This window comes from Tyto alba, unplaced genomic scaffold, assembly GCF_018691265.1.
Source record: "Tyto alba isolate M040663 unplaced genomic scaffold, T.alba_DEE_v4.0 Super-Scaffold_9, whole genome shotgun sequence".
NCBI classification, from domain to species: Eukaryota; Metazoa; Chordata; class Aves; order Strigiformes; family Tytonidae; genus Tyto; species Tyto alba.
The window spans coordinates 23295184-23314785 of record NW_024881330.1 but is presented as its reverse complement, the minus strand read 5'-3'; the positions used below and the strand labels follow the sequence as shown (position 1 = coordinate 23314785).

The following is a 19602-nucleotide window of genomic DNA, read 5'->3' as shown; positions in this document are numbered from 1 at the left end:
ACCCGCCCCCACCGCACCGCACGCCACGCACCGACCGCGCGCACCGCGCAGGCGCCGCCGCGGGGGGGGGCGGAGAGACGCGCCGCGCCGGCGCCCGGCCGGAGGGAGACGGCGGCTCTGGCGCATGCGCCGCGGACGCCAGGGGGTGGGAGGGGGGCGGCCGGGAGGGAGCGCGCCTGCGCCTGGCGACGTCACCGGGAGGCGAGGGAAAGGGGGTGGAGGGGTGGGGGGACTCGGCGGCAAGGGCGCATGCGTTTACGGGAGAGCACATGTGCGCGGCGGCGCGGGGGGTCAAAGGGCGCGTGCGCACTGCGCGGATCAACGGGGGAGGGCGGGGTTAGCGGCCTGCGCGCGCCGCGCCACGCCACGCCCCACCCCGCGCGGGGAGCGAGCGGCAATAGGCGGCGGCGCGCGCGCGCGCGCGAGCGGGCGGGCGAGGAAGGTCGCGTGCCGACGGGAAAAGGGCGGGCCCGGACCTCGGCGCATGCGCGGCAGGGCTGCTTCCGCCGCGTGCGCAGGGCGGGCTGGGCCGGGTCGGGCTGTCGTGAGGGGACGGGTCTTCCGCCCCGCGGCCGGGCCCGAGTGCGCCGCTCTCCCTTCCCCGCTCCCTTTCTCTCTCCGGGCCGTGCGGGGCTTTCAGGCTGCCGCGTGGGATAACGGGCGGCCTTCCCGGGGGCGGCTTGTCGGGGCCCCGGCGTGCTTCCCAACGCCTTGCCGCTTCGCAGGGGGGGCGGGAGGGGCTTAGTCCTTGCGGCCGTGCTGTTAAAAGCTAGGGAGCGCTTTCTCCTGCCGGTGCGCAGGCTCAGGCCTCGTTCGGAAGTTTATCTTTTCAAAGCTGACGCGGAGGTTAGGTGCCATCACCTCATGGTCTCAGTATGCTTGCAGCAGCGTTCAAAAGCTTTGTTAGCAGAGTTCAGTTGGCTCACTGGGAGCCCAGCGGTGCCTTTAATTAAACCCCCCGAGCCGTGCAAACCAGGACTACACCTCTTCGGTAGTGTGGATTTTGCTCAAGAAGCAGCGAAAGACTGGAGGAAAATTTGAAGTTGCGTCTCCTGGAGGAGGGTTGTCGATAGACTGACAAAGCTGGGTTTAGTGGAAACGGCATTTAAGTTCTGATCTGCTTGTTCCTTAAGTGTTTTATTGCTGTATGTGGTGTTGAAACATTAAAGTTTTGATTGTGGATTGAAGAGTATTGGGAACTAGCTGACTTTTTGTAATTTTAACGTGTGTGTAAGGTATCTGCCATTATTCAGGGCAGTTTGGGGGCAGGGGGCAATAGAGTCCCATTAGAAGCTTGTTGAGTATCGCGACTTGCACCAAATACAGAATTTTTCAGAGAGAAGCAGCAATCCTGTGGATTTTAGAAAACCTGTGACAAGTATACTGCTGGTTTATTTTTAGTTAGCTTCTCCAGTCCTAAAAAAAGGAAGCCTTTCACATAAAAGGAAAGTATTTTCCTATCTTTTAGAATTCTATGGTCTTTTTATTATGAACTAATTAAATGTATTTCAGATTCTCACAAAAGGAGTAGAATGAAATCAAATGTGCTTCATACCTACTAAACAAATTAGTACAAATGTAAAGCAGGAAGCCAGATCTTAGATTTGCAGAAGTCTTGGAGATAACAGCTCTTTTATGTTTAACATAGTTTTTCTTCTCTGTTTTTTTTTGTGTGTTTTTTTACATAGTTTCAATAGAAAGAGGGCGAATCGGCTGCATTTTCATATTTCGTTTTATTTTCTCATATTTTGTGTCTTGTTATATTTTTCTTTCACCAGCATTTACCATCTCTGGTTTAAATAGAACCATAGGAGGGAGTACTTGTGGAATTTTGCTGTCACATGTGAAGGATTCCACTTGCATTCAGCAGCTGCTGCAGTTTTACTGCCTCTTGTTGGAGGTCACCAAACCCATGGCAGAACTGGCATCTCCCCATCTGTTTCATGGCACAGTATGACATCTTCCTTCAACCCCTATCTGCTGCTGCCCGCCCGCACGGGTGTTTTAAACTGAGCTACTGACTTTGCATTTGAAGCAGCTGGCAAAGGAACACATCCTCTTCTGCTGGCCCTGCTATAGCAGTGGTTACTTCTGTCAGATGAGCAAAACAAACGGCTAGAGTCAACAAACAGTATCTTAGAGTGAGGTGTGATAGGTTTGTTAAAATTCAAACTGTTATTTTTATAGAGGAAAAAAAAATACCTAGTTTAAACACTGGTTTATAATGCCCTCCCTAGGATGTATTCTATACTGTTTCTGCTTTCTCCCTTCCTTACCTGGTTCTGTGCCTCAGCACGTTTCCTCTGCCCAGACTGTCCTTTTTCATACCACTGTTTCTTTCTCATTTCTTTGTCATTGTCACCTGGGCATATTCTTACGTGTTTCTGCTCTTTCACGTGACTTAGGTCATTCCATTTCTGTCCTCAGCGCTCCTGGATGATGGCAAGAAAGACCCCAGAGCATGATAGGGCATTTCTTCTTAAAGTTTTTTTTTTAAAAAAATGTGCAAGGTTTGTTCAGCAGAGAGGGACTTTTTGGTGATCTTGCTATTAGCCTCTTAACAATGTATGACTTTAGAGTATTCTAACACTAAATGCTACTAGCGCAGTAAAAAATCACTCTTAACCCTAGATGGGTATCCATAAAAGTTCAAATTAGTGTTCAAAAGCACTTAAACATGTCTAGTATTTATTTTTTCAGCAAAATAATATGTTTCTTAGGTCTTGTCCCCACAGGTTGCCCTCCTTTTGCTTTGGACACAAGAATGTAATGGTTAGAAAATGTTTTGCTGTCTACTCCCCCTACCCTCCCATACCACCACAAAGTGCTAAATGGGAAATTCAGATAGTCTTTATAAGAGAAAACCCCTTCACAGGAGGAGGGAGGTATAGTTTGCTGATGGTGCCCCAAACAATTATCTTGTCCTCTTCCTATAACAAACATACTGAACTTACTTTTCAAGATGTGAACGAAGTGTTTTAAGGCAACAAGAAAGGATGGGTTTGTGGTTAAGGCATGAGATTTGCATTAGGCTTTAGATTCTGGTCCTGGCAAATTCCGCTAGTCATGTAGGGTTGAATCTCATAAAGGATTTAGATGCTTGTGTGCTTGGTTCTGCCAATTGCCCACCCAGAACCGCAGTCCAGAGCCCTGAGTGAGGTTTGGGGTCCCGAAGGGATCTTGTCAGGAGAGCCCTTGTTAAATGTTACCTGATATTCTCATCTGGGTCTCTCCAAGATCCTTTTTAGCTCTGCTACTCTCAAGTTCTACACAGTGGCTGACAGAAGTTGCTGCAGTCTCGTCAGCTGGGCTTACTGCCCAGACCCAGGGTATGCCCCGTCATTGCAGCTTTTACAGGAGTGGGGCTGGGCCTGGGAGTTGGCCTTCTTAACAAGAAACTGCTGGTTTTTGAAACCCCAGGCTTGAAATTTAGTTGGAAGACGTAACTCTGTTTCCGTTGTCAGCTTCAGGGACTCTAAGCCAAACAGGAATTGAGTGAGGGGTAATAATTCTTTGATTATAAATCTTTGAAGTATTTCGCAATCCAGACAAGATGACTTACCCGATGGACATGTTGCTTTCTTTCAGCTAAATGTTAATATACCTATCAAATAGGAAAAAGAGCAAAGTTTTCACCCAGTATTTTTCACTAACAGCAATTGATTAATATTTTAGAGTGCACAGGTGTTTCCTAAACATAAGTCCTATCAAAGTTAAATAAAGATCCTTTGTAACTTAAAACTCTAAGCAGATACAAGATTTTCCTTTTGTCCCAATGGTATAATGATTTGTGAATGCAATTGTTTTTTTTTTATTCCAGGCTATTATGAAAATGGGGAAGTTACTGAAATGTGTTCAGACTTCAGTAAATTTCCACTCTGTTGCCTAGGAGTTAAAACTTTGATACACGATGGATTGCACTAAACTGTTGGAAATCATGCAAACCCAGCTTTCTAGTTAGCCACAGGAAGCATTTTAAAATTGTACCTGAAAAGCGCTAATAATGAAGATCCTTTTTTTTCTTTTTTAAATTAACGCAGCTGATAGTTGATTTAAAAAAGAAAATTTTATTCTTCAGAATACACACGCTGTGTTTCTGAGTTCAGGAACTGCATGATCTTGTTCGCATCTCAGCTTTTTCTGTTTAGCTACAGAGTAATTCCATATGCTAAAATTGCACTGTGAAAGCTAAAACGTTGAGGGTCTGTGTTAAGGAGATAAGGAAGAACATGTACCTTTTGAAGGGGGGTGTCAGTTTCTTTAAACTGAGTGCCTAGCCGATAACACTCTTTGCTTTTGGTAGCCTACCTAGTCCAGATAGGCTTTCCAGTACTAGATAATCTTTTGAGCAGAGCCAATCCCACATTCTGAGTACTTGGTCTAATAAAAAAATAAAAAGGAAAAAAAAATCTACATCAAGAGCTCTGTATTTTGAATCTTCTTGAATGCGGACAAAAGCAGTTTTGCTTCCTTATTTTTGGGGCTATTTGATGAGTATACTTCACTTATACGAAGAACCGTATGTCTGTTTCCCAGACTGAACTTGTGAAAGAGAAGTCATTTTAGCAACAAACGGGGAAAGAAGTGTCATCCTCAGGCAGTCATGACATGGGGAAGGTAATAGTTTATTACTTTGTAACGTGCCTGAAGCAGACAAAGCAGCAGGTTTGTTCGGTGGGATTGTTTTCTTCAATGCCAAGTATAGCTGAAGGAATGGGAAGGTACTGAGCTGAGTTTGGTCAGGAGTATTGCAGCATTTTTCCCCTCAGGAGTATACTCTGCCTCCCCCTCCTAACTCTAAGAACTGGTGAAGTGTTAAGCCTTGGGAGATGCTGTCGAGGTTGGAAAGGTGGATGGGCAGAGGAAGAGGTCCTGGAGTGGGGGCTGGGGCTGGGCACGGAGCTGTTCCGGGAAGGCTCTGTCTGGGGGAGAGGGACGGTGGGGTGCAGGAGCAGGGGCAGTCGGTGCCTGGCTGTCACCGGGTGCCCTGCGGGACAAGCTCAGCTGCGCCGGGTCTCCTGCTGGTTTTCCTCTCACCCCTTCTTCCTTCCCGGAGAGTGAGCTTCGTGATGTTCCATCCCTGTCCCTAATCCAGCCACCTCCTCTGTCCTGTTCCCTGTCCTCCTCTGCCAGGTGCAGTCTACCCGCCTCGCTTAGAAACCATCAAATTAAGCTATTGTGGAAAACAATTTAGTGTTTATCTTTCCCTCTGCCCTTTACTAGCTAGAATCAGAATTGCCGAACTCTGGGGCTTGCTCCCTTTGTTGGTAGCTACAGATTTCTTCTTAAGACCCGAAGTACTTGAAGCAAAAACATTTGAGTATCATGCAGTTGTTCCTGAGTGTCCTTAAAGTGCCACACAGTGACTGGTAAGTGTTGTATACTCGGGGAAACAGTTATTACTATATTTCTTTGCAAACACATAGATAATGACAGACTGTAGACTGTTAAAGATGCAGAATTGGGGGGGAGGAGGGGGATGTGAAGAGACAGGAAGGAAGCATGGTAAGTGACCTAGTCCATTCTTTCGCCGAGTGGGAACACTGTTATCATCCTGACTGAGATTTTTCAAGCTTTTTGATAGAAATCCTCCAAGGATGGCAATACAGTAATCTTTAAGGCAGCCTGTTCCGGGGCCTTACTCTCCTTAATTTGGAAATTATTTTCCTAATGTCTGACCGAAGTTTCCGTTTTTGCAGTTCCTTCTCATTCTATCCCCAGTGGAAATGCAGAACATTTTTTTTTTTTTTCAATTATTTTTTTTCCTGTAACTACTTTTCTCCTAATAAAGCCATATCTCTCTTGCAGGGTATGCATTGGAAAGTGTTCATACTGGTCTTGTGGAGCTGGCTCAGTGAGTGGATCAGATGGAGTGAGCCCTGGCACCGACAGGTAATCTGTTTTGGATGGGCATTGCTGAATTAGCATGTATTCATGATTTTTGTGCCAGCACGTGCCAATCTGCCACTCCCTATTCCAGAGCCACTATTGCTCTGCCACGTGCACACTGTGTGCATGAAGGGGTGCTGGCCCTTTTGTGTTGTGGGAATTTTGTGTGTATGTTCCCTTTGCAAAAGGCTGATGGTAGTAGCATAAGAGTGTGTTGCCTGAGAGAAAACACGGACCTTCAGTGGACCAGCTGCAGTTCATTCATTTGCCATGAGAACTGGAAGGACCAAATCAAAAAGGATGCTTTGGCCAATTTCTCTACATAAAATTCTTTAGCTGTTCACTATGACTTGAGGCTGCCTGTAGTCAGAACATATATCTCTGTTTCTTACTTCATGGATGATACTTTTTACTAAACTTTTCTCACAGGTCTCAGTCCAGGCCCTTTAACCATTTTATTGTAGCCCTGCCACCTTTGAGTATGTAGCCTGACATCTTTTAACCCAGTGCCAAAACCCTACTGGCTCTGAAATGTCAGCCTGCAGCTCCTCTAGTGCAGCCCTGCAGGCCCTGGCAGCCTGTAACTAATTATCTCAATTCACATGGTGAGCCAAAGAGAAGTGCAAGGACTGTTTGAAAACGAAGTACAAAGAAGAAAAACAAAAGGCAAACCGAAACTGGAGTAGAGTATGATTCACAGACCTGTGTGAAACTGAGCCAGGGAGAGGACAGAGAGAGGCAGGGAGCAGGGCTAAGCTTGTCTCTGTGCGTGGCCACACAGTGCCTCCTGCAGCCTGGTGCTGCTGCACTGGGGGTGGTCTGCGGCGGCAGCGCGGCATGGGGAGGATGCCCGCTGAGGAAAGTGGGTGCAGGGCATGGAGACACAGCTCATGCACAGCGTGAGGTGTTGGCTGGTGACAGTAAGACCTTATGGAACCCTCAGAATGAGAGTCATACTTGAATGAGCTTCCATTGAATCTGTGCTTGAATTGAACTTGATTGAACTCTCACTCCTCACCCTGGTACATGCCTGCGGGCTCCACAGTGCTGCACCCACCTAAGGACCTTGCAGATCCACTTGCCAGGCTCCCCTTCTCCCACTGCCAGCACAATTTCTGTGCTGTGCTCACCTTCCCAGGGTGACTTGAAACCATTGCATCAGTTGCAGGATGGTCTGGGCAAACCTCTGGAGGACTCGGGCACACAAGCTGACATCTGGGACAGGAAGAGACCTGCATAAAGCAGAGAGAAGGATCAAACAGCATTGAAAGGATCTGCATTTTAAAGGAAGTTGTTAGCACGGAGGATGAAGGGGCAGGTGGAAAGCAAGAAGGAACAGATGACAAAATCTCTGAGGTAGCTGTACAAAATGCCATGAAACCCTGGCCTGGACACATAATGCCAGAACCTGCATAAAGCCCTGCTAGTATGAAATAGGAGCATCACAACTGTTTGGACAAATGTGATCCACCGTGAGGAGTTTATATCAGTGAGTGCTTCATGTCACACACTGCTTTTAACTCAACTTTAGTGCATTACAGCTCAGTTTATTGTATCATTAAACTGTGGGCCTCACTTGTGAAAGGAGCCAGCCAGCTTGTCCACAGTAACTCTTCAGTTCAGGTGCATTTTGTGGTGTCTGTGGCTTTCAATGCATTTTGGGTTACAGTTGGGACCCAACGTGGCCAAACCTGGTGTTTTTGGAGAAGACTGGGAGCATGGCCCTACCCAGCTATCCTTTAGAGGGCACTGACTGACTGTTTGTGGCTCCACCGGCGGCTGAACATACCCTGTGACTTCTTGGCACTGATAGGAAGACAATTCCCCTTTCCTGCTCCCTTCTTCCCTTGTCCTCACAGCTTTCTCCCATTCTCCGACCCAGGCACTCTGACCACTTTCCCCTTAAGGGTTGGTTGGTTGCAGGGTTAGTTTTTATTTTTTGCAGTGAGTTAGTTTGGGATGTTTAAATCTGCTCCCAGAGTCAGAGTTGACACAAGATAAGGAGCAAGGTGTGGCCCAGGGACAAAGGGAGACTGTTCCCGTGCTGATAAAATGTTAATTGGACCTTATGGCCTCCTGTGAAACTATGTCCTTTGCAGCACAATTCTGAAGGAATAATTAGCACTAGTTGTTTGGTCACCCTGTTTTACCCAAAAAAGGGGGACACTAGAAGGGAAGGAGAGAGATGAAAGGACTGAAGAGAAAGATGATGTGTCAAGAGGGACTTCAGGCCCTGGGGCTGAAAAATGATCTGATGGGAAGAGGATTTCAATGACTGCCCAGAAGAGGTGGAGCAGACCCTTCTCCAGGGCAAGGGGTGTTTCACCAAGAGCTGTAAGAGGTGCCTAGGGCGGGATTTAATGTTTAACATGTTTGGCTCCTGTCCCCTTTTCTCCTCACAAAAGGGCAGGGCCCAGCTGGTATGGCAAATAGATGTTGGGTTTCTGGCTAAGCATCTTGATCTCTCTGAAGGCCCAAATTCACCCTCCATTGCTGGCACATTATCAGTGTTAGATAAAATACACTTCTTTTTTTTTTTTTTTTTTTCCTGTCTTGTAAGGGCATTGATTTAGACTACCAGAGCTGCCTCCGTCCCTCTTGGCAGGTTAGCTTCCTTCCCCTTGAGCTTCGTACAAGTCTGAAAAGAAACAAACTCAGTGAGTGGAGAAAGAGGAGAGCTGGGCTGGAAACAGAGCAGGACCGCTCCTACCCACCAATATAACCACAAGGCCAAAGGGCCCTGCTGGTGGTGGTCCTTGGCTTCTCAACAGCTTCTCTTCCCAGCTGAGAGGGACTCTGCCCGCCCTGGTATGGAGTCAAACCAGTCCAGTCAGCTGCAGCCCAGGGGGCAGGTAACAAAATGCCAGGTAAAGCACAAATTAGCAATTGATGAAACACTACAAAGGTGAATGATTAAATGGCCAGTGATTCTTAACTGCAGCAGCATGAGCGCAGTTAAACCCAAAGAGAGAGAAAAATGAAATCGAAACAGCTACTAAAGATATCATTGCAAAAACAATCCAAAGAAATACCGTGTGATTATTGGAAAAGGAACTGTCTTTTCCTGCGCTGCAAATTGCTGCTTTTAAAAAGCATCAGGAAACAAGCTGTTGAGTGGTGGAATGGATAAAACCGGGTTCCCAACCTTCCCTGAGTTGCCCTGGCCCACTGAATCTCACTGCCAGTGATGCTGCTGCTGCTGGGCCAGGGGCAGGTGGTGGCGAGGCCGCCCCAGCTGTGCCCATGTGCTGAGGGGTGATGGGTGCATGTGCCCAGTGGCACGTCGTCTGCCATCAAACCAAGCTCCTACCAGGTGAGCTCGGCCTCCCTTTCCGTGAACAGGGTCACCGATGTGGGTCTGTCTCTCTCTTTTCCAGTATATCTGAGGCATCTCAAGCTAAAATTGATGGAGGTTACTTGGGGATACTGGGAAAAAATGGGCAGACAGATCTCAAGATTATACAAGCCTTTATGAAATGCAGACTAAAAATGAATCCAGAGTTCAGAAAAGTGATGAGTGGCTCTGGCTGTTGCAGGGTGCCGGAGACTGAGCCACATAGGTGAGCTCTGTGGCACAGAGGCACCCAGCACCTTTGCCAGGCGTGACACAGAGCTGGGCATGCAGCACTGGAAGGGATGTCCAGCCAGCACAGGGATGGCCACCCTGGTGCAGATTTTCACCTGATGGGAATCTGCTGCTGCGGCATTCTCTTGCTCTCAGCCTGGGCTGTGCCTCCTGCAAGGTATGAAGGTGTTCCACGGGTCAGATGCCCCAGTGCTGACAGCAGGGATGCTGGGGTACTTCACAGGACTTGAGTGTGAAAGTCTTCGGGAACATGCTCTTTGGTTTGGATAGGGAGAAGTGCAAAGGCAAACAGGGCTTTGTTAGTCACAAGGATCTGGCTTACACATGGATATAGACTGGTTTCTATTAGTTTGCTTTGGGGTTTTTTTTTATGCCAGGTATTTTTCTCCATAAGAACAAGCTCGTTTCACCTGTCTGCACCTTCCAGCTCTGCTGCTGATACTTCCATGCTCTTTGCCTGTGGTGCACGCTGCATGGCCATGAATAAGCAGATATCAGTACTGTGCACTGGCACACTCCCAAGGGATCGGCAGTAAACAGTGAGCACAGTGATCCAAAATCATCTTCCATATCATGTTAGCAAAGTACAAAGCCCAAGGGCACTGATGCTAGCGTAGCTGAACAGAGAAGACTGAGCGAACTCTAACTCCTCTGTGTCTTTTTCTGACAGCACTGCCCTGTGGGGCTCACACCAGTTTTGTTCATCAGTCCCTGGTGCTGCAGCCAGCTTTGCCTGGTAGCAGCGCAGCCTCCCTGGGGTGAAAAGGAGGATAACAACAACCTGCACCTCCTGCAACAGTACCGCTGCAGCCAGGCTACTGAGCTTCAAAACCAAGTTATTGCTGGCTTAGCTGTTTTGCATAAAAGCGATCCCCCTCCTCATCTTTGTAAGACCTGCTCAGACTTAATGGCTCAATTTGTCCACGGAGGCATAGCCAAGATGTTGCCAGGTTATAATCCAAAAACTTCCCAAATCCAGGCAGAAGTCATCGCAAAAATTGCTACAGAAACTAAGGAGAACCGCTCTTTAGGAGAAGTATCCACAGCTGTCCCTGGGAATGTAGAGCTGAAAGACAGGGCTGGCTTCCCAGGGCTCTTCATTATCACTTTCTGAGTAATCCTGTCAATTTTGAGAGTGAAAACAGTCCTGTATTCTGCTCCAGAAGGACCAACCCCAGTGAGGCACGAGTGTCCCAACACAGACTACTCCACAGGAAGTTCTGCTGCTAATTATTTTGGCTTTCCTGATTTTCTGTGTAATTCTATGTGTTTGCCCCATCTTCAGTGCTTTGTGATAGATGAAGCCTTCTGCCACTGTAACCAAACGGTGGCTATTTGGGGCTGGGGCACCCTGGTGAAAGACTTTCTCTTCTGCATTTTGTTATCTTGGAAAGGGATTTACCTCCACCTTGTACCTGATGTCCTGTACCTGTTGCCCATCTCAGCACTTTGATTTTCCTGCCTATCCCCTTCCCACCGTTGTTCTTATTGCAGGGCCTCCATGAAAGCCAGCATTTTTGTAGCCAGGATTTACCCACTAATTCCCACTACCAGGAGCAAACAGGGGCCCTGACATGTATCACTTGGTCTATCAGAAAGCAGGGTTGTATGGTGAGAAACCGCAGAAAGCAGGAATAGGCAGCCAGTTGTGCAACTCCCTTCCCTGAAGGCAAGAGTTTACCGTTACCCTAAACAGAGCGAGCCAGAGCAGCCAGGCACCCTGCACTCCTTCCACGCTGCTATCCCCTGGCTGTGCCACAGGGGAAGAAAACATGGTGGAAGGAGATTTTCTGGAGATACTGAGCCCTGGCTAAGGCAACAGGCTGCTGGTACGTAGTGCAGGCAGGGCACAGTCTTGTGCCATCTCTGAGCAACACGCAGAAAGTACTTGATGCCAGCCAAAGGGCCATGGGGAGAGCTGAACCCCACTGCCCGGGTGGGTGAAGGTAAAACCCCTCACTCAGCTCCCTGCCAGTGCTGCTGCTGGGAGAGGGGCTCTCTGCAGCCTCCCTTTCCTCCCCCTGCACTGCTCACACCACAGGCATCTGCAAATTGCTTTTCTTCATCTTTCTTTTCCCCTTTGCAAGATGGTCTGAAGAGAAGCCTCACCCAAGAGTTTCCTGTTTCAGTTACCTTTTTAGTTGTTTTGTTTTTTTTTTTTTTTTTGTTTTTTGTTTTGTTTTTTTTTTTTTTTTAAATTTCGTTATTGGGTTGTCTGTTGTTCAGCTTCCTGCCAAATCCCTGGCTGTCTGCTCGGGCTGTTTGGAGCCCCTTGGTCACTGCCCCACTCTGCTGTCACAGAGGTTAGTGGCCAGGATGTGGTTGCAGAACCTGAACCACCAGCTCTCAGAGCCCGTCAGAGCTTCCCGTGCCCCAGCCCTTCACCTGCAAGCAGCTACCAGGCCAGTGGTTTTGAGCCACAGCCTATTTTTTAAACATTTCTTACTGTCATTGTGGAGATTCTGCATTTCTTTCTCAGTCACAGGAAATCAGCTTTGAAGACAAAATGGGAGCAGGGAGGTCTGAGGATGGTCTTACATTTGGTGCAGAACATCCCATGTCCCATCAAGGGGCTGGAGCACACGCTGCCTCCTTGTGCTGGTCACGAGCTGGAGCGTGCCACCATCCTCACCCAAGGATGATTTCCATATTGACTAGCTGTAGGTATCACAACTAACATGTCAGCGAAGGCATCTGTTGGCAATAAGCTGTGTTCTGTATTTCTGGCCCCGTTACCTTTTCTTTTCTGGAGTGGCAGGCAACCTGCCAGCACTGTGATGTCCAGACTCTGCTGCAAGCTGGGTTACGCTCTTGGAGTCCTGCTGGGATGTGCAACTGCTGCATATGCCCATGGCTGTAGTGGGCTGGGGGAGATGTGCTCAGCACTTGTCACTCAATCAACAAGGTCCTTATGCCCTGTGCAGATGACCTTCACATAGGTTGTGGGGATGAAGTTTGGCTTGGTTGTGGAACCAGGAGCGAGTATCTTGGCTAAACAGTGGTGTTAGGCTAGGGACACAGAATTTGAAGCAGTCAAGTTAGCGAGTTAGATCATAGAATTGTAGAATGGTTTGTGTTGGAAGGAACTTTTAAAGGTCATCTAGTCCAACCTCCCCTGCAATGAGCAGGGACATCTTCAGCTAGATCAGGTTGCTCAGAGCCCAGTCCAGCCTGACCTTGAGTGTTTCCAGGGATGGGGCATCTACTTACCTTTCTGGGTAACCTGTGCCAGTGCTTCATCACCCTCATTGTCAAAAATGGCTTCCTTACATTTAAGTTCCATCCCATCTGCTGAGCTTGGCTTGATGCTGAACAAGGTAACACATTTCAGGTTACCAAAGCTCCCAAGTTACTGTCTGCCAGCTGAACCATCAGTTGGGGCTGATGTGCTGCTCATGCCACCAGTGATGTGCACCAGTCTGAAACCCAAAAGAAGGTGGGAGCCCATTGCAACCACCCTGGAATACCAGGCTGGGTCTGGGGATCCATGTCCGTCCTGTATCGTGAGGATCATTCAATAAAGTGCTCATACACATCCATATCTCCAACATCTTTGAAAAAATACGCAAGCAATAGGATGGTTCACAGGCTCCTTCACTAGCCCCCATAAACAAAGTTACACTCTTAATGAAGCCCTCCCAATAGAAATGGATGATACCCTCTGTTCCCAGCTTTGGTGTGAGAGTCAGCCCACAGAGGAGCTTCTGGCTCTCCTCCTGCCTTTCTCTAGTCCAATATTGTAGTAATGACACAAAGCCTTTCTCCCTGCTGTGAACAGGGATTATCGTAGCCAGGGCTGCATTATACACCATCATCTCAAGTATCAGGACAGCCAGTTAAAAACAATCACTTTCTCCATCTCCGGGCTCTTCCCCTTGTGCCTTTCAGCAAGTTGCACCAAGAAAAAAATCTGCGTTTCCTAACAAGAGAGCCTTGTTCTCCACTGCTGTTTCGACTGGGATCGAGTGTCAGTGGTACGCCTGCCTCCTGCGTCCCCCGCGAGCACTCGGCTCGGGGCCTGCCCTGCCAGAGCAGGGGGTCAGAGAGCTGACGGGGATTTTCCGTCTAGCTGCTATCCCTGCCCTTGTATGTCACTGTCAGCGGGAGCCAGAAAGAGGTGGCCAGAGGAAGTGGTGCCAAGATGCAACTCCCAGGCATTATCACTGCTGCTATTTTTAATTTATCCTGTCTGTGCCATGTTGATGAGATAATAGGATAGCTGTTTTGCTAGGCAAGCTGTATTTTTTTAACCACCAACATCTCTTGCTCTGTCATTGTTTCCTTGCTTTAATAGCCCTTTTTTTCATGAAGTGCCTCACTAATTCCCATAAATATGGGGGGTGAGGCACATACTGGAGAAACTTTAAATGGTTGCAGTGGAAACCAGTGTTGTAGACCAGCAGTGTATGGACTGGGAACTGACCGCTTGGACTGTGACTCACAGCTGCATCACTCTGAAGAACCATATCCAGCAACGGCAGTATTTGTCATGGGATGGCTCCTCCTCCATGGGTTGCTGGTGGCTCAGTCTGGAGGGTGCTGGCCCCTTAGGCTGACTTCTGTGGGAATCTTCATATGCTTTATATGGGGCATGTTGGCACTTTGCTGGTCCATAGCTGGAGACGAGGCTCAGCACGCCGTACAACAGAGCCCGGATACCACCCGCCAGGTAGACCTGCCTAGGCATTAGTTTCTCTGGCAGCAACAAGAATTGAAATATTTCTCTAAAATCCAGTAACAATCCAGAAGGGAATGAAATCCTACTGGCAGGAGCCTGCCTGGAGAGCTGAATGGAGAATTACAGCCCTATGAAAACACTTGGAGAATGTTGGCTGAAGAGCTTAATAGCTAATTAATGCTCCCTGCAGTTTCACAGGCTTTGCCACAGCAATATGCTCTTACAGGAGCTGTATGTCCTACCCGGTGCTTTGGCTTCAAAATCTTGAGAATGGAAACACAAATGGGGAGCCAGTGGATATTCAGAGGAGGACCATCCACTCAGAGCAAGGAGAAAGGGCAGCCCTTCTGAAAAATGAGGTCACTGGAAACACGCCCATGTTCATGCAAGGTCTGTTGCTGAGCCTGAAGCTGTTCCAGTCAGGTGCTCTGGCCAAAAAACACTGCCTTCTCTTTGGAAAAGCAGAACTGCAAATTATAGGTGGGCTTGAACCAGAAGCTGGGATCTCAAAAATCACAGATGTTTCTGGGAATATTTGATTCATGTCCAAATTTTACTGCGAGTCTCCACTTCGCTATATCTCGGGACTGAACGTGTGAGGATGGGCTCAGCTTCCCCTGGAGTTCAAGTTGTGTGGATCCGGAGTCCTTCCTTATTTCACCTGTACAACTACTACTTTGGCCTGAGACTAAGCCATGTTTATTTGACAGGCTGAATTCAAGCTGCTGGTTACAAGCCTACATCCCGAGAGGTCCTTTCTCCCGGAAGCTGCAGAATCCTCTCTGCAAACCTGGGCAGCTTGGCTCCCCAGAGCAGCGTGGGGTGAAAAGTCATTTAGGGTATGTGACTTACAAGAGAGTTTAAGAAAGTAATTTCTCCCAACTTTTTGTCCCGTGATGTCTTGTACCATGCAGGTGACCACAGGAATCCAGAACAGCTGATTTTATGTGAGAAAGCTGATTGCTCCTTCCTGGAGCTCTCCTTCATGGTCCATTTTTTAGACAGTTAATTGGCATCCCTGTTCTGTGAGTAACGAATCAATGGCACCCAGATCTTAGATCACAGCTTCTCTGGCTTCCTCCTTGCTGCTCTGCACCCTTCAGAGGTTTTGAAAAGGCGGTAAAAGGAGAACAGGGAAGGTTGTCCAGAACTGCCGATCTCCCTTCACTGACCCCAGAATTATTTCCTGAAACCCTCACGGAATAAGGAAGGATGCCACTGCACCTTTTAACTCACTTTATTTTCCTGACAGCGCTGTCGCTTTGCTCAGGGGGGCTGAGGTCTCTTGGGGTCCTGCCGTCCTCTTTCTTGTGGCACAGGATAGGGGGTGCTCTGTTTTTCAGCGTTAACATGTGGAGAACGAGAGCACCTGAGGACAGCCTCACCTCTAAGCCACGCGGTGCCCTGGAGGGATGTCCAAGATTGCTCCCAGTTGGATGGGAATAACTGGATTAAAAAACCTCCTACCAGCCCAGTGGTTCGCCCCCCAGGCATGTCCCCTCTCTCCACAGGCTCCCAGTGGCACACGGGTGGCTGTGCCCCTGAGCTGGAGCTGGGCTGGGTGCGAGGCAGAGGAGAGGCCGGCGGTGCCACTGCCGTGGCAGGCTTTCGGGCTGGCTGGAGCTGCGTGTCCCCCGTACCCCGCTGCCAGGGATGAGGGGGGATGAGGTGCTCAGGAGCAAAAGCAACCTGTCCCCAGGCACCGCGCTGCAGGAGCTGGGGGGCCACCGTGGTCACAGTCGTAATCCCACTACCAGCTCGTGGCCGGTGACTAAATAACCCCGAGTCAATTTTAAACTTTCCCAGCACACGAGTTCCTTTTCAGCAAGATGACGTGGCCTCCTGGGAGGCTCAGGCACTGACGAAGCAGCCGTCTTGCTGGATTTCCCCTCCTGCTGCTGACACAAACCACTGCTTCCTTCCCTGGCAGCGGGTGGGGGCCTCCAGCCCCCTCCCTGCCCTGTTCCCTGGGGCAGCATCCCCAGTGCCCCTTCAGCCCCTGGCAGAAATACCAGCTCCCCAAACCATTTTTGTGCTCCCGATCCCTCACACTCCCCAGGGAGGGACAGTGGAAAAAGCTGTCCCAGGTGGTACGTACTAAACTCACTGAGAGGCCTTGCTGCGGCATGAGGTCGGGGAAGAAGGTTTCAAGGCTCTTGACAGAACGTGGCCATCACACCTGGGTGGCACTTGGGCACTGTCACAGTTGGTCCTGCTCTGGGCAGAGGTTTCAGAGAAAACTGCAGGCACGTGGCCGCCCTCCATCTCAGTTAAGTGTTGATTTTGTGTTACACTGGGGAGAGTAACTGGCTGCTGTTGAAAGGATGCTAACGGCTTTCTGAAAGCAAACACGTTACATGTGCTCTGTCAAGACAGCGGTGCTGCCTCTTCTCCTGAGCGGGGGGTGAGCCCCGATCAATCAATTAGCACCGAGTAACCAGGAGGAGGAGAAGGAAAGCTGACTCAGGTAACGTGTCCCTGTTCCCTGAGCGCTGGAGCAGAGTGCTTCAGGTCACGGCAGTCCTCAGTGGCAGCCTCAGACATTTGGGGTAGAGCTGTTCCCGGCTGCTTTCAAGTAGGGAATAAGCATGAGAAGCGTCGGGGCTGGGCAGGGGGTGCTGTGGGGGAGGAGGGGGTGGGGAGCAGGGCTGGGGGGACAGGGACAGCCCCCCCCCCCAGGGAGCTGGTGCACAGGGCTGCCTTTGGGATGTACCTTACCTCAGTGCTCCCCCGTTCTCAGACATTTGCACTTGCATCACTTTAATTTCCTGGGTTTCAGCAATCTGACCTGCACAGCGGCAAAGGCAGCGCGGCAGCAGCCCCGTGTTTGCTGGGTTGTTTTCAACGCAGCACATTGCAAACAGACCCCTGAGGTGCCGGGCTGCAGTGCAAAACCGCAGGGGCTCCTCCGGCTGCAAGGGCTCAGCCCGGCTCCCAGAAACCAGAGTTGCGGCGGCAGGTTCGGCCCCGCGTGTTGGGAAGCATCGGATCCACTCTGTGATAGCCCGAGGGCTGGGGATGCGGTTTCATTCAGCGGGGAGCTCTGGTGTGTTTTAGCCAGTTGAAAATGATGGTGTTCCTGGTGGGAAGCGCGGGCTGCGTGGGTGAACGGGACGTGTATACGCACTCTAAAGAGGCTCATGAAGGAATATAGGCAACTCTTCTGCCTGCCCAAACTGAGAGGCTTTGAGAGCCCAGTTTTCACCCTTTTTTTTGGTTGTGCCAAGGCTGGAGTTTTTAGTACAGTATTTTGTCACTTCATTATCAGCAGGAGCAAGGCTGAAGGGTAGTCTTGAATTTGGAGAGACTTTTAGGCCCTGTGTGCAGCAGAAGCCACTTGTACCCGGCCCCTCGGCAGAGGCAGCCCAAGATGGCCCCGCACCGGCTCCCCCAGCACGCCGGGGGCAAGGCTGCTCGGGGAAGAACACCACAGTGTATTTGGTGTAATATTTTAAGCACAAAGATCTACCAGGCTGATATTATCTTCCACGAGGACGTGAACAGATGAAACACGGTGTAATTTATGATTCTTATGTTAAACTTGCAATGCGGATTGAGCATCGGCAGCAGCCCGCAGGTCGGATTGCAGGAGGTGTCAAAGTTTGAGGGATGCTCAAGGGCAGGTTCCTCTTGTTCCTCAGATCTGCATGGCATTATTTGGTGAGGTTTATGTGGAAACCAATGCTTCACCCTCTGTTTCTCAGTGGGAGCGTTTGCCCTGGGCTTCCCCGGGAGCGTCGCGGGGAGGTGTGGGCAGCGACCGAGAGCAGGTCACGAGAACAGCCCTCGCAGGGCCGTGTGTGCCTCCGTCAGCCTAATGAAAGCCTAATAATTAGGATTGCCATGCTCTGTATTTTTAATGATGAGGTAGCACTTTATTTTAGAGGGCAAAAGTAACCTTGTAATTACCTTGTACGATGACTCAGTTGTTAGCCAGTCTCTGACACTGCAGACCCCCTTGGCAGGCTGTCGCGGGGCTACGGGGGCTGGATGAGACCCTGGCAGGTCCCCCAGCTCCGAGCGCCGCCCACGCGGGCAGCGGGGCACGGCCCAGCGCTGCGGTGCACAGCCCCACACACACTGCTGAGCAGCACCAGCCAAGAAACTAACGTGTTTTAAGCAAATCATTTAAGAGAGAAAGTGGAGGAGTGCAGAAGGCAGCCCCGTGCTTCTCATCCGTGCTGCTTTAGCTGAGCCATCCTGGAGGCTGGCTGGTATTTCAGTCACTGAAGAAATTAGTAACTGATTTATGTAACATCTCGTGTGACTGCAGGGTCTTCACAGAGATGCGACTGCGGAGAAGTACGTAAGAAAAAGCTGCCAAAAGGCGACCCTCCAGCTAACGGTGGGAACCACCTCGCCAGGCCGGACGGCACCCTGCCGTCCCGCAGCGGCAGCCGTACCTGCGCGCCGTGGCCGTGCCCCAGCTCAGCTCTGCACGTGAGGCCCCAGCAGCCGTGTCAGCTCATCCTCCCCAGGGGCCTGAGCCAGCTCCCTCCTTGAAGAGGAGCTGCTGGTCTCCCCTATTTCTACAGGCATCGGCTCGGGGCCTGTCCCAGCGGCACAGTGCTCAGCGCCGAGACGTCCTCTCTTCTCGCCCAGGGCCCGTTGACGCCGGCATCGCCCGCCAGCGCCTCTCCTGCAGCCTCTGCCTGGGCGGTCGATGCCCAACAGATGCGGGAGGCTGCGTGTCGCCCGGCCAACTCGCATTTCAGCAGGAGCTGGGTGCTGCCTCCTCCCGCTTTCCTCCTGGCTCGCCGCCGAGGCCTCGGCGGCCAGTTCTCACCTCCGGTTATCAGTTCTGGCGGTGTGGCCGGAGGGACGGTCTCCCCGTGCGTGCACGGGCAAACCTGGGCAGAGTAATGCTGGGACACCAGATACCGCAGCGCTCCCTGACTCTCCCGGGGCTGAAGCTCTGATCTTGGCTGGTCCGTGGGCCACCGGTGGCAGACCCGACGTCCCCGTGCAGGAGCAGAAACCCCACCGGTTCAGCATCAGTAGGTGGAAACACTGAGCAGCAGTGTCAGCTCCCTTCTCAGTAGATGCGATACAGTAGCAAAATCTAAAAAGGAACTAACAAAGAAATGCTTGCAAAATAAAAATGCTTCTGCTGTGAATAGAAATGTTTATAATTGGATTTTTTTCATGTAGATAAGGTTTAGAAAATGTGTTTTGTCAAAGTGACATGCAGCGAGCTCTAGTAGGTGTACCCATTTCAGGATAAAAGGAACAGAAGCCACTCGCTTGATGAACCTGAAAGCTTTCTTAGAATTACAAAAGGAATAAATGATCTTAATCATATTAACTCCTGGGTGGTCGCCTGAATCTTTGTGAGCAGTATTCCCAAATGGCATACTGTTAAGCCTGCACAAAAGACGACTTCAGATGATTTCATCATCTCGTTTTCAGGGGTGCAAGTTATGTATGAGTGTGCTCAGTTCAGTAAAAC

At 50.0% G+C, this 19602-nt stretch overlaps 1 long non-coding RNA gene across 2 annotated transcripts; it reads left to right on the top strand.

The window, feature by feature from the left end:
• Positions 1–3603: 3603 nt before the first annotated feature.
• Positions 3604–19276, top strand: LOC116960470. 2 transcript variants are annotated; one of them, XR_006164734.1, is made up of 4 exons: positions 3604–5369; positions 5809–5892; positions 7052–7245; positions 18427–19276. It is a non-coding gene; the product is annotated as an uncharacterized LOC116960470 (long non-coding RNA). The 2 variants fall into 2 exon arrangements; XR_006164733.1 differs by lacking the exon at positions 7052–7245.
• Positions 19277–19602: the final 326 nt, after the last annotated feature.